Source organism: Delphinus delphis, chromosome 15, assembly GCF_949987515.2.
Source record: "Delphinus delphis chromosome 15, mDelDel1.2, whole genome shotgun sequence".
In the NCBI taxonomy this organism is placed as follows: domain Eukaryota; kingdom Metazoa; phylum Chordata; class Mammalia; order Artiodactyla; family Delphinidae; genus Delphinus; species Delphinus delphis.
Genome location: NC_082697.1, coordinates 319,879 through 334,132, shown reverse-complemented (window position 1 = coordinate 334,132; position 14,254 = coordinate 319,879). Strand labels below are relative to the sequence as shown.

Below are 14,254 nucleotides of genomic sequence, written 5' to 3'. Positions count from 1 at the left end.
AGGTGGCGAAAGAGTGGCAAAGTAACCGACAGGCAGGATCCCTGCACCCTAGGGAGAGGCAGGCAGGAAATAGATGGTCTCAAATACAAATTCTAGATCTTCAGTGCCATGAGAGGGTGTGTTGGTGACAAAGCTGTGGGGTCTCTGGGGAAGGGGTATGGACCGTGGGGAGGAGCCGGCCAGGTTACAGTCGAGTCTGGGCTGCGCTGCCGGAGCCATGCAGGTGGGCACTGCAGCAAGAGGGTGTCCGGCCAGCCAGGATCCACCCCACTGAAGCGCTCGGGCCTGGCGTGAGAGCTGCTTGAACTCCTGAGGTCGTCCGGCTGCAGCTGTAACAGCTGTGGTGCAGGAAGGGCACCCGTGTCTTCGGCTGGGTGGGTGGGTGGAGGGGCTCGCTGAGAGGGGGGCGGACCTTGGGAAGAAGAGGGTCCCGTTCCTTGGGCCAACAGTGTGCGGCCATCTTCCCGTCCTCGTGGCCCCACTCTGCTGGGGCACCACGTGAAGGTGCCGACCACGGGTAGACAAGTCCTGGAGGAATGAGGCGGGGGGGGGGTGAGCTCAGGTGGTGCAGAGTGGGGAGCAGGGACCTGGGGGTGGAGTGCAGGGGTGCTGTGGAGAGGACTTCTCTGCTAAGTGTCTTAAGGTCCTCTGTGTACAGGATTCAAAAGTCAATACTGGGTGTGAGGCCCGCTCAAATGCGCCTGTTCCCTGTACACCCCCCACCTGCCCTGTACGATGACTCTTCACCCTCCCAGTGCTTTCTTCATGCAAAACCGAGCAACTACGAATGTGTATTCTCATTCCCTTCCCGTTCTTACTGAAAAGATGGCTTACAACTTCCCGCACTCTGCTTTTCCTTCTTAACGCTGTGCCCTGGAGTGCTAGCCGCACCACCCCCAAAACTGTTCTGGGGAGAGCCTCGCTCTGCACTGCCCTGGTGCTTCACATGTGTCCATTCCTGCTGTATTGGGTGTGCCCAGTGGGAAGTCCCTTCACTGGGAGCATCGGACGTCCTTTGGGGTCGGAGGGCACGGCTTGCCTGAGATGCAAGAGCAGGGAAAGTTAATGGCTTCGAATTGTGTGAGACAAACGCCCCAGCCCAGCAGTGCAACGCAACATGAGGCGGCGCCAAGTGGAGAAAGCACCACCGCTGCCCCCAGTCAGCATTTACTCTCATTGACGACGGAAATGGGTTCCATGTGGTCTTCACTTACTCAGTACTTAAATGCCTGTGGGTAAGAGTTTGCTAGGCTCTTGTTCTGGGGTACAAGGATGACCCTGACATGGACCTAGCCCTCAGGTGTTCCCCCTAAATAACGGACCCGTGAGATAAGCTTTGAGAGCCTGAAGGACTGTAGCAAGTGGTGGGGCTGGCATTGGAGGGCAGCCATGGCACCTGCTTCCCTGAAGTCTCAGTTTCCTCTCAAGGTGAGGATAAAGGCATCCACCTGGCCCAACTGAAGGGTCTGCAAAGCACAGGGCCGGACTGCAGCCACTGTCCATATTTGACAGTATTCTTCCTCATATTTTCTCCAAACAGGTTGGCTTGTTTGTTTATAGACATATTTGTAATAATGTACTTCTCTCTCTTTTTTTTTTTTTAACCGGTATATGCCCCTCTCACCGTTGTGGCCTCTCCCGTTGCGGAGCACAGGCTCCGGATGCGCAGGCTCAGCAGCCATGGCTCACGGGCCCAGCCCCTCCACGGCATGTGGGATCTTCCCGGACCAGGGCACGAACCCGTGTCCCCTGCATCGGCAGGCGGACTCTCAACCACTGCGCCACCAGGGAAGCCCTGTACTTCTAATATATATCGTGCATTTTGCTCATTTTACTTTCAGGAGCTATCACAAAAATTTTCAGTGCTATTAGGTAACCTTTGTATACATCTTATAACTATATTTTTCCATTTGAATGTGCTTATTTGTACAGTTGTGCAGGTTTCCATTTTCACTATTACAAATAACACCATCAAGAGCAGCTTGGTGCATACAACTTTTTCTGTATTGGGGAACATTTTCTTAGAAAGAATATCCCTAAAGTGGAACTAGTAGGTCAAGGAGGGACTCACTGAGGCCTGCTTCATTCATTCTTGCAGTGCCCAACACAGCTTCATTCTGAAATTGGTACCGGGTTCATTTGGTTCTCTCACTCCTGTGATTCTGGCCCGGGATCTTTAATCCTTTTGAATCAACAGACACTAATCTGGCCCTTCTGTTTCTTGGTTTTCAAAGGCCTTTTCGTGCCTGCTTGATGTTGCACAATTTAATGGCCGCCAGGCGACTTCCTGAGCTCTCTGCCACTTACAGGCCCTGAGCCTCGGACAAACTGGGCAGTTCAAGGCCGGCATGCTAGCAGAGAGGTGTAAGAGGGCAGAGGTAGACGGGGCTGGAGCTTGTTGGCAAAGAGTTTGGATTTTACTCAACGTGTTTAGGGAGACTTGGCTGTCATAAAGTTTCTGTGTTAAGAATATGACTCCGCTGAGTGGAAGATGGCCAGTGGGCAAGCATGGAAGCGGGGAGGCTGGCCAGAAAATCTGCTGGATGGCTTCTAGGATGGACACTGGCACATGCCGGTGTACCAGGCACAGGGCAGGCACTCAGTAAATGGTGGGACTGTTTCTGTCATGAGAAGGGATAGGGAAGGGTAACGAGCAGGTCTCCCCTCCCTCAGGGGGTCAGTGAGATGAGCAGTGGTCGTACCTGGACAGGGAGGGAAGTGAGTGGAAGTTGGTTCAACTGCCCTTTCAAGACATTGTTTGTAGGTGGTTCTGGGAGGGCCCGGACAATGGCGGCGGCACTTCGGTGATTGGGCAGGAAGGCAGGAAGTCGCATCTCTCCGCTACACGGATGAGCAAACGTCAGTCCCAAACAGTGGCTCAGGGGCCGCCGGCCTCCTGGTCATCTCCCACCAGCTCCCTCTCCCGTTCTTTGACGAGAACAATTATGCGTTCTCAATCTTACGTAAAGCGCGGGGCAAACTCAGCTGCAAGACAAGTCCCCGCACCTCTTCAGGGCGGCTGGCCGCAGCACCTGCCGGCCCACCGGAGAGCACCTGACGCTCTGATGAACAGGCCCCGCCCCCGCGCTCGGCCCCGCCCCTGCGGGGCGGTGGACGCTTCCGACTCCGCGGTGCGAGCTCCGCCCACAGCTCCCGGGGCCCCGCCCGTGGGCTGTCACTCGGGGCTCCGCCCCACTAGTGGGCGGAGCCTTCGCCCAGCCCTTTGGGCGCACGCTCGGCCTGCCCCTCCCGCGGCTCCGACCCGCCGGCGCCCACGTCCTCCCGGGAGCGCGCGCGCCGGTGCGGGTGCGTGCGTGAGCGTGCGTGAGCGTGCGCGCCCCCGCCGCCTCTGCCGGTGCTGCTCCCGCGCCCTCTGCCACTGCCCCCATCGCCGTCTCCGCTGCCGCCGCCGCCGCCGCCGAGTCCCGAGGCGCAGCCCCGGCTGAGGAGCGCGTCGGCCGGCTGCCCAGCAGCGCCGCGCAGGGAGGAGCGGAGCCGGCGGGCGGGCGGGCAGGCGGACAGGTGAGCTCGCGGCGGGCCGGTGGCCTCGCGTCAGGCCGGGCGGGCGGGCGGGGGTTCGGGGTGACGAGAGCGGAATGAGGAGGCGGGGGCGGGGCGCGAGATGAGGGTGACGGGGGGTGGGGTGAGGGGGTGCAGGGTGGCACGGCGCGGGGTGGCGGGGCCGCGCGCCAGGAGGCGGAAATGGCGACGACCCTCCCTCCCCCTTCCTTCCCCCCTCGGGACCGGGGGCGGCGGCGCGGCCGGAGGAGCGGCGGGAAGGCCCAGGCCGTGCGCCGCGGTCGGGCCACCGGGCCCGCGCTTGGGGGCGGCCAGAGACCCGACGTGCGGCAGCCAGGGCCCCCACCCCCCACCCCAGCGCAGCTCGCGCTCGGGGGCCGGGGTCTGCGCGGGGCGCCCCCGCCCCGGGGAGGGTCTTTGCGGTCCTGAGGGCCGAAAAGAGGGGCGCCGCCGGTCCAGCAGCCACGTAACCTGTGCCTGGGTCATTACGCTTATAGCTCGCGGAATTTAGCTTTGTTCCTTGACGCGCTGTAGATTAATCTCGCGGGTGAAAATCATCTGGTTTGTAAGAAAAAAATGTTTTCTCTGCTCGCGAGGACATCTGAAGCAGTGCCTTGTGTTGTAGTCTTACCGAGAGAGGGTTAGGAACTCATTCCCGTGGGTTCGAACTTGTTTGTGTTGAGCGGCTGGATCAGGGACTCGCTTTTTCATGTGCCTAAGAGATGAGTTCTCAAAATTCGCTCTGTTTTGCTCTGCAGGAAAAGAAGCAAAAGTTTCTGTTTTGGTTTTCAGGTTTAGGTGTGATAGGGGTCATAGACTGAGAGGTGCTGTCCTGGACACCTTTGTCCTTACTAGTTGTCTGTTTAAAAACTACCTTGCTGACATCGACAGTTATACTGCCCCGTCTTAAATCTGGTTGCCTGAAGGCAGAACTCCAGTCAAAGCTTCTGAGATTTTGTGTTCGTTTATTTGCTTCTCCCTTGTTAAACGTGGTGCTGAGTTTCAGGATCGAGGTGCCTGTCAGACTTTGAGAGATGAAATTGTGAGGCAGGACTTACGGGCTTTCAGAAGCTTCCTGGGAGCGTGCAGCTCTCCTTCCACCTGTGTCAGGGTTGCGGGACTTGGGGCATCTCTGATGGCACGTGGCCAAGCCAGGGGCTGAGTGGCAGGTGCTCCCGGCAGCACGGGGCTCTGAGAGGCACACGTGTTGCGGGACCCCCATGCCTGGCCCCCTTGGCCCTGGTGAAGTCAGAGCAGCCAGGGGTTGTCCCGGTGAGCAGACACTAGAGAGGCACGTGGAGGAGACAAGGCCTTGCTGGGGGATCTCAGCTACGGAACCAGTGTGGCCTCGGATGGGGACCCTTGCGGGGCAGGGATGCCTGTCAGGCCACCCCCATCCTCTGTGACCAGTCTCCCTATCCCTGGCTCCCTGACTCACTCTGCGGGCCCCTCGCCACAGTGGCCTCTTTGCCAGGCTCTTAACAGACTCCTGTGCTCCGTCCCTGGCTCTACCCAGATCACTGGCGCCCTCACCCTTAGGCTCCGGGAGGGCAGGACCTCCCTTACAGCTTTTCCTGGAATTTCAGCTCGCCACTTCCTGTTTCCTGTCTCCCTTCCTGCTTAGTTTTCCCACAGCACTTCATTCTTCTAATGTCCTGTTTAATATATTTATTATACTTAATGTTTTACTGTGAGGTGAAGTCCACAGGGAGGCTGTTTTGTGCAAAGAACGGTGGCTGGCACGTACTGCGTGTCCAGGAAATACTGTTGGAATGAATGGAAGTGATGATTGTAGTAGCAGCTCTGCAATACAGTGACCGTGTCACTGGAAAGTCATTGTGGCTGAGTACTGAGCACTGTGGCTGGGTTCTGAGGGAGGTGTGTGGCAAGTCACCTCCCCTTTGGGAAAGGACAGCCAGTTAAGAGGAAGATCAGAAAGGTACTAGGATCTCCCTGTAAATCTTTTTGCAACTTTTAGTATATAGTTAGTGCAAAATAAAAAGTTTTTTGTCAGATCTACCACTGGTAATAATGCTTTTAGAAATTTTGTCTTTGATTAACCCCCCAGAAAGTAAAACCCACATGCTAGTCCCAAATACTCAGTGACATTTGTTATGTTTTGTTTATAAATTTATTTATTTGTTTGTTTGTTGCATCGGGTCTCAGTTGCGGCATGCAGGCTCTTCGTTGCGGTGTTCCGTCTTCTCTCTCGTTGTGGCGCGCAGGCTCCAGAGCGCGTGGGCTCTATAGTTGCGGCACACGCGGTCTCTGGTTGTGGCACGCAGGCTTAGTTGCCCCGCGGCACGTGGGATCATAGTTCCCTGACCAGGGATCGAACCGGCGTCCCCTGCATTGCAAGACCGATTCTTAACCACTGGACCACCTGGGAAGTCCCGACATTTGTCGATTAAATGGGTGAGGTGGAGTAATCTGTTGGAACCACGTGAAAGTGAGCTGTTCTGAGGCCTGCTCTGAATCCTGATGTGTGACTGAAGGACTCAAGTCATTTCCAGAACCTTCACTCAGAGTGAATTTATGTTCTTGGTTTTTCATTGTATTAACGTGGTGCTGGGACTGAACAGATACTGCATGTTTCTTGGCCCTTTGTGTTCTTGAGTCCCCCTCACTCGTGGAGGAAGGATGGCTGTGTGCTCAGTGCTGAGCTACCCTGGAGACGTGTGCTTTTTGCTCAGTCTCAGACCTGGAACTTGAGGCCAGGCCTCTGCACTGGTTCCTGTGCTGACCGACCTGACACCACCAGGCAGAATCCCTAGCAGGCTGCTGCTGACCGTGCATCTCAGAGCCCAGGTGTGACGTGCTTGCCTTGGTCCTGGGCTGGAGAAGATGCTCAGTAGGTGTGGGATGAATGACTAAAATTGAGGCTGGGAGGCTGGAGTAAGGAGACGAGGTGGAATTTTATTTAAGGTGGGACTTTGCTTTTAAAGTCAGGAAATAAAATGAGCATGATTTTTTAAAAACATTTTTATTGGGGTATAATTGATTTACAAATGATTCTTTTTCTTTTTTTTTTTTGACCACACTGCACAGCATGTGGGATCTTAGCTCCCCAACTAGGGATTGAACCCTGGGCTCCCTGCAGTGGAGGCCTAGAGTCTTACCCACTGGACCGCCAGGGAAGCCCCAAAATGGCATGATAGACACAGATATAATCACCCTTGAAAAATTCCTTTACTCTTTTCTAAAGTACTTTGTACCAGGTTTGGAGCATACAGTGCTGTAGGCAAACCATGTATCTCAGCCAGAGGGCAGCCAGTTTTCCAGTAAGGAAACAGACCCTGTGTCTTCAGGGGACAGGTGTGGAAGGTGACGGCCTCCTCTTGCCCAGGAGGTGGACAGGAGACTGTTGGCTCTTGACGGTGCTCCCCATGCAGTAGTTAAAACTGCAGTGCTCCCCAAATGGGGCTTGTTTTTATGTTCTTATTGGACGGTCAGATCAGAGCATTCTTCAGCTGCAGACTCATCTCCTGCTCTGTCACAGTCCTTCCCTGTCTGTGTGTCAGCAGAATCTGTACTAGACTTTCCTTCCTGAGAGAGGACGAGACTCGGGCTCACATGATGGGGCCCCACTAAGATGAGGGTCATGGTACCTGCCCTTACTGCCTGTTGGGGGAGTACAGGAGATGGTAAGTGGGAAGGTATGTCATCAACTGCTTCCTAAGTTTAAGTGACAAAGATGCTGAAAAATGACAGTAGTCATATTTTATGAAAATGCTATCCCTCATTTAAGAGAAGGAACTGTTGGGACTTCCCTGGTGCCCCAGTGGTTAAAACTCCAAGCTTCCAGTGCAGGGGGCGTGGGTTTGATCCCTGGTCGGGGGATCTAAGATCCCACATGCCGTGCGGTGCAGCCAAAAAAAAAAAAGAGAGAGAGAGAGAACTGTTAATGCTTTTACTGTGCTGATAGCAAGGCCAGTGCTCAGGTAGTGACATCCCCTGAAGAGGATTAACAGCAGCCTGTTATTGGTCACTCGAAATTCAACCCAGAGGATTTAAGGATTAGATCACCAAACAATTCTTACTTTTGATTTTGTCTTTCGTTGTCTTTGCATTAATTTTGTTAGAGGCCGTTGTATGGGTGAAATGGTATGTTCTCTTGGTTATTACTACTTGCAGACATTTAATAGGTTTTGGTCTTTAGCAGGTAAGAGTTGTTTTAAATTCTAAGAGTTTTGCAAACATATTGGTAGGTCACATTGAAATTGCAGAAAAGAAGTACAGAATCTCATTCTCCAAAGAGAGAGGGTGTAGTGAGACCATGCATTCAGTGGGTGTCACTGAAAATGCCTTCGTAAGTGGTTTGCTTTTCAAGGGTTGTCCGTATACATCGAAGGTCCACTTCCCTCCAAAATCATACTCCATTGTAGGTGTACCTACAGCACTGGTTTTTAGAACTTAGTTCTGTGGCAGAAACCGTAGTCTTTTTTTCCTGACATTAAACCCGACTAATATTTTCAAATTTTGTGATACATTGTGAGTGATCAGCGAATATTTCTAGAATGTATGAGTGTAAATGAACCTCGTTCATCATCATGAGTTACTTATAATTTAATATATATTTTTTTATTTTTGGCTGTATTGGGTCTTCATTGCTGTGCGCAGGCTTTCTCTGGTTGCAGTGAGCTGAGGCTACTCTTCTTTGCAGTGCGTGGGCTTCTCATTGTCATGGCTTCTCTCGTTGCAGAGCACGGGCTCTAGGCGCATGGGCTTCAGTAGTTGTGAGCGCAGGCTCAGTAGTTGTGGCGCACAGGCTTAGTTGCTCCACGGCATGTGGGATCTTCCCGGGCCAGGGATCGAGCCTGTGTCCCCTGCATTGGCAGGCGGATTCTTAACCACTGCACCACCAGGGAAGCTCCGAATTACTTATAATTTTATTGTGCTTTTAATTTCTCTGCACTGAACATGTAACACCAGAAAACATGGCGGTGTACACGGTGAAATGTGCAGTCATTTGGCATCTCCATTGCTGTGTTCTGAGGAATTCTGTGCCAGTTGGTTATAAAGTTGCAAGCCTGGAAGTCAGAGGATTGGAATGCTGACTTGCTACCCTGCCGGCTGAGCCCCGCCCTGGCTATCTCTGGGATGGCCAGCCCCTTTCTTAGAGAGCTCTCTCTGCCCTTCATCTCTGTTCTTTTCACTGGGTGGAGTGAAATGTGTTATAGTGAAGCCATCAGAACTGAGTTATCCTGTACTGTCTGGCCCTGTGGTGCTTCAGAGGTAATGAATTCGGGCGCTGGGGGTCCAAGACCATAGGCTCCGCGTCACAGCCCCGACTGAGCTGGACCGGGCTCTGCAGAGGGAGCATGTGCCACTGCCTGGCTTTTAGTTTTTTCCTTCTGTTATTGGAAGGGATTAGCACAGCAGATGTTTGGTTTGTAGTTAGGTGGTCTCAGTGAATCTTCCTTGACTGAAAAGGAGTGTCTTTAACTGTGAGAGGGTTTCTCTAAGATAAATAATGAAAAATTCTAGGTCAGAGAATACAGACTTGATTATTTTTGCCATATATTGCTAAATTTGTATTTCCTCCGGCAGTGTGTGTCTTTTCTTCTTCACCTACACAGGATTTTGACACTTTATATTTTGCTGCTAATTTAGCTACTGCTGTAGGGTTTGATAATAAAATGTGAGATTTTTTTCAGCCAGTTGCAATAAATTTTGCTGTGTCCTTTAAAATAAGAATTTTAAGTAAGTTAAGAAATAAAGAGTGATAATTTAGTGATAAATAGGCTTTTTAAGATGCGTGAGACCAGGCCACATCTGGTTTTTTGGGTTTTTTTTAATTGAAAAAGAAGTTGTATTCTGGGTAACAGTTTTTACTGGACTGTATTTACCTGATACTTTGAATCATGAGGCTCATCACAAGTAAAGCTGAAATATTTTAACGCAATTTAATGGCCCAGTTTCATTTTGAGATGAAACTAGAACGTCTACAATTTAAGGATTGTCTATGAAGTATTTCATAACTTGTCGAAGCATAGTTGTCTGTTGGAAACAGTTTGTTTTCTTCTAAAATTCGCTTAGAGGATGCCTCCCCTCCCCCTACGGCAAACCCTCTGAAGCAGTCTGCTTGCGAGCAGGCCAGGGTTGCTAAATACGCATCCGCCGTAATCCCCAGGACAGCCGACAGCCGTGCAAGGTAGCTGTTATCCAATCGTGTGGATATTTTCTCTGGTATGAAAGTGTGGTATTGAAGAATAAGCACAAGTAATGCTGTCACACACCTTAAAATGACAACACGGAATTTACCTCTTAAAATGCTGTTTCTGTTGGTGACGTTTTCTCTTGCATCATCCTGCCTGGTTGGGTGACCCTAACTGACTGTTACCAACAGCATCCTTCTCCCTGGTGTGTAGTATCCACGTGACTCCCACACTTGTTTCACCTGCCCCTGTCCTTTCTTTTATAAAAATTGATTCGTGACAAGGGTAACTGTAACCCATTATCTGAGGGGGCTGTCCTGGTGGCCGAGTAGGCCAGCCTGTCCAGCCAGCTCCTAACACCATCTCATCCTCACTCAGGCTGGTGGACTGCAGTGCACGTAGGCGTTAGGGGCACTCTTGGACTTGCTCTCCTCTGGGGGAGCTGTGCAAACCTTCATAAGTGTCTGTGATCTGCCTTTTACTTGTGGCATTCCTTAAACTGCTCACAGAGTGGCAGTGTCGTGAGGCAGACCTGTCACTTCATCAGACCCCCCTGCTGCTCCCTGGAGTGGGCAGGGGTCTTTGTCCTTTCCTCACCCCAGAATGACCATCCAGCTTACGAACAGCTCGCCTCTTTGGTCACAGGGGCAGAGCGTGTTTCAGTGAGCAGCAGCTCGGTACAGCCTTACCTGATTAGATGCCTGCCCTGTAAAGCCTTGAAGACAGGACTTTTCCTATATTTTTAAAAGGCAAACGACAATAAGGCAAATCAGTGAAGTACGGGTTTTACATCTAAAATGTATGCAACAATAATTAATATTAGTGTTCAAGCTGAGAGTCAAATAAAGTATAACCTACATAACTTTTATTCACCATTATCAACTTTGTATGTGTATATGTTTTAGTTTAAAAACACAGTAAAGGGTTAATACAGTACCTTATTTAGATAAAGCTTGTAGGTTAGTACAAGAAAATAAGTTATTTGTGCTCAGGGCAGGGAAAAATTACTCCGCTTTGTGACATGGTTACCGAGAATCTGTCGAATTGTACAGCACTTGGAGTCAGGTGTGAACCTGAATCCCAGTCCTGCTGATCCCTGGCACGGAGGCCTCCAGATGACCCCGTTTCTGGGCCTTAGTCTTCTCATCTGCAAGTTGGAGGCAGTAACAGTAACGGCTCGTGTAAATCTTGTACCCGGCACTGTTCTCTACATTTCACACGACTCGATCACGGACACACTGTGCCAGGCTGTCTGCAGCCCCACTGGACGAAGAGGAGATGAAGCTGTTGAGTAACTGCCCAGGTCACTGAGCCCATGTGTCGCAGAGCCAGGCTCCGGCCCAGCCAGGTATCACCCACTGGGCTGGGCACCTGCCCCACAGGCTTCTTGGTCCGGAGCATGCGTGCCCCTAAGTGCCTGCACATGGTAAGCACTCCCGAGGTTGTAGGCACCGTGCTGGTAAAATTATAGCAGTAACCGCAAGTTCTGTCACAGTACAGCTGTGATAGCATGTGCAGTGCGTGTGTCTTGACACGCTTCTGACATCAGGCGTCGCTCTACACTTGGCTCGTCCTGGGGTAATTCGTGCAGCTCATACTTGATTTAGTACTAGAATGGTTGGTTTTGGTCATCGTTGCAGGGTCCATTGCTTCATCAGAGGCAGTCAGTCCAGCAGTGGGAACCCTGGCGGCCCCCTCCCCAGGGCTTTCACATGGGGCAGCCCTGGCTGGGGCGTCCCAGCGCAGCGCGGTTTCCAGTGGATGCGTTTCGGGACACATTCCTGCTGGAGACACAGAAGACGTCGTGGCTGCATCTGCTGCGTTTGATGAACTTCGACCCGGAATGTGTATCTTAGGCTTCTGCTCATTCTGGAGTTGGAGCGTCCAGTCCCCTCCCTGGGGGCGGAGCTGCCCCCAAGCTGGTGGGTCGTTGGGTTGTCAGTGTCACACACTGCACTGCTCTGAGCCTGTGGGCTCTCCCGGGAGCGTTAAGTAGGCCTCTTAGCCTACGTGCTTCTGTGTGACCGTGACTTTGTTCACAAGTATTTGCATGGGATATTCAAAGTTGAGGATTTGAATGTCGTGGTGGTCTCTAGATAGTGAGAAATCCTTCCTGGTAAACATTCACGAGAGTGGACTTGCACCTGGTTGCCAGTCAGCGTTACGCCCTTTCTGTCACGATACAGATACCTCCGGTTCTCCAGTCTATCTGCTGATCCGCAGGCCTGGTCCGCGGAGGGCCAGGGGCGGCAGGTGGCTGCCTGGGTTGAAGGGTGCCTGTGACTTCAGTACCTGAGGTTGTAGGGGTTGTGAGGTTGGAACACCAACACCCAGAAAGCTCCCGTGCTCATTACTTTTATAAGAAATACTTTTGCCTTCCACTGTCTCGTTTCATATTTAGCTTTGAGAAGATGTTAAGGTTTTCTGGAAATGTTTGGCCATAGCACTGGTCTTCCTAGAATCCCTTTCTGCAGCCTTGTGCATAGGTGAGTGCCTGTTGGCCCCAGTGCTGTGATGATGGAAATGTCACCTGTGTCTGTCGGTCATGTTCTGGTGTCAGGGTTCCAGCTTGTTTTAGGCGCGCTTTACACAGAGGCAGCGTCGCCCTGTTGTTTGCACCTCAGGGATGCTGGGCAGGCAGGACCAGGAGGGCCGGCTCGGAAGTGGGGCTCTCCCGTCCACATTGGGCCACAGGCAGCCTCCGCTCTGAGTCACAGGCTTTTGAGAATGTTCAGTGTTTTTTTTGACTCTCCTTGTATTCAGACACATAGTTAGAGTTGTTTTGCTCAACTTCTGACCTTTTCCTTTTGACTGACTGTATGTAAGCATTAGTTTATGAAAGAAAATCCTTATTTGGTTTCTGGACGTAAGTCACTACTGATAAAATTAATTCCATAGACCTTACTGAATGCTCGGCCGGTACTGGGGCAGTCGCTCAGTTTATACCTCATAAGGGCTTAGGGTGCGGCCATGCTGGGGCCTTTCAGCTGCCCCGGGGGTGTCTGCTGAGCCCTTGCTGGTCAGCCTTGTGCTCCCTCTGTGAGGGCCGAGGGTTCAGTGTCTTTAGTACTGGAATACATGCTCTTTTTGTGACCAAGCATTGTGCTTATTGTTAGGTGAAAGTGCTACTTAGTTACTGTTCTTTGGTAGGCTGGCCCGTCTGCCTGGGGTTTAGACCCATTCTCTCTGGTGCTTTGATGATTGGCGGGGAGCCCTTCTTAAACACGGATCCGTTTGACTCTAATGCTCTCTCTTTGTCTTAAGGCTTGGCATCACTGTTGCTTTTTATTTTTCTTAGAATTAAGGAAGAAAGATGGCATCTTTAGGGGTTCTTCTATTTTCCTGAAGAATTTAGGAATTCTTTACGTTTGGAATTCATTTTAAGTCAGGAGTAAAGGGAACGGACGACTGTGAGACTCAGCATCGTCCCTTTTACCCCTTCCATGTTTGTTGACTCTTGCTTATAATTCTTCAGATATGTCTGTGGAGGCCATTGGTGGCCGTTTCCTTCTACTCTGCAGTGTATTAATCTTTTCCTTCTGGAACAGATAATGAGTTCGGAGTCATGCATTCAAACCACTGGTTTCCCACCGTGTTCTGAGTGTGTCCCCAGCACCGGTAGGAGTTGGCCCTCCTGAGGGGGTGAAGTGCTCCAGACCCAGCTGGTTCTTTTTTTTTTTCCCCCTAATATTTATTTATTTATTTGGCTGCTCTGGGTCTTAGTTGCAGCATGCATGCGGGATCTAGTTCCCTGACCAGGGGTTGAACCTGGGTCCCCTGCATTGGGAGCGCGGAGTCTTAGCCACTGGACCACCAGGGAAGCCCCCACGCCCCCAGCTGTTTCTTGAATGTCCTTTTTCCAAGGTTCATCATGGATTTTAAATGACGCTTCCTTCAAAGGAGAGAGGTCAGCTGTCTTTGGAACACCAGTTGTACTCTGTCTTTAGTATCCTTATTTTCAGTGAAGTTTTTCTTCTGTGGGGCCAGGCCCCAAGTGTGGGAGGCTATGCAGCCGTGCCCGCACCGGGCTGCACCCCATCCCCTCCCCGAGGTGCTGGCTCACGGTCACTGAATCGCACCTTATGGCTGTGTCCCGACCCATCACCTGGCGGATCCCCTGTTCCTTCTGTCCTGACCCGACGTAGCAGCGTCTCTGTCCTCCTGTCCCAGCGTAGCTGCGCTTACCCCTTGTCCCCTGTGTGACAGGACTTGGTCCTGCGCCATCAGCAGCATGCGTTGTCCTCTCGCTAACTGCAGGGGGTCGGCCTTTCTTCCTTTCTTCCCTTCTCCTCCTCTGACTTTCATTTGTCCTTTTACTTCTACACTGTCGAGAGAAATTTACATTGTGTTTTGTAAACATAAAGGTGCTTGTCTGTAAGTTTATTGCTGAAAATCCATAACTTGTTTGCGTTATTCCCACTTGTGGAAACCACGTTCCTTACAGAGCCTGGACCCTGCTCTGATGACGTTTTCTTCCTAGAGTAGTGCCTCTCTCTCCCCAGGTTCCTAACGGCCTTTTTCTTACATTATTAGCCTTTTTCTTAACTTCTGTATTTTCAGACTACCCATGATACGGT

The 14,254-nt window shown here is 51.6% G+C and overlaps 1 protein-coding gene across 2 annotated transcripts in view; it reads left to right on the top strand.

The window, feature by feature from the left end:
- The first annotated feature begins 3,331 nt into the window (after positions 1-3,331).
- The window catches only part of DNAJC5 (DnaJ heat shock protein family (Hsp40) member C5), a 30,892-nt gene continuing 19,969 nt past the window's right edge, over positions 3,332-14,254 (top strand). For both annotated transcript variants that reach the window (XR_009522247.1, XM_060033249.1), the window contains exon 1: positions 3,332-3,522. The gene's annotated coding sequence lies outside the window, so the exon portion shown is untranslated. The remainder of the gene's footprint in view (positions 3,523-14,254) is intronic.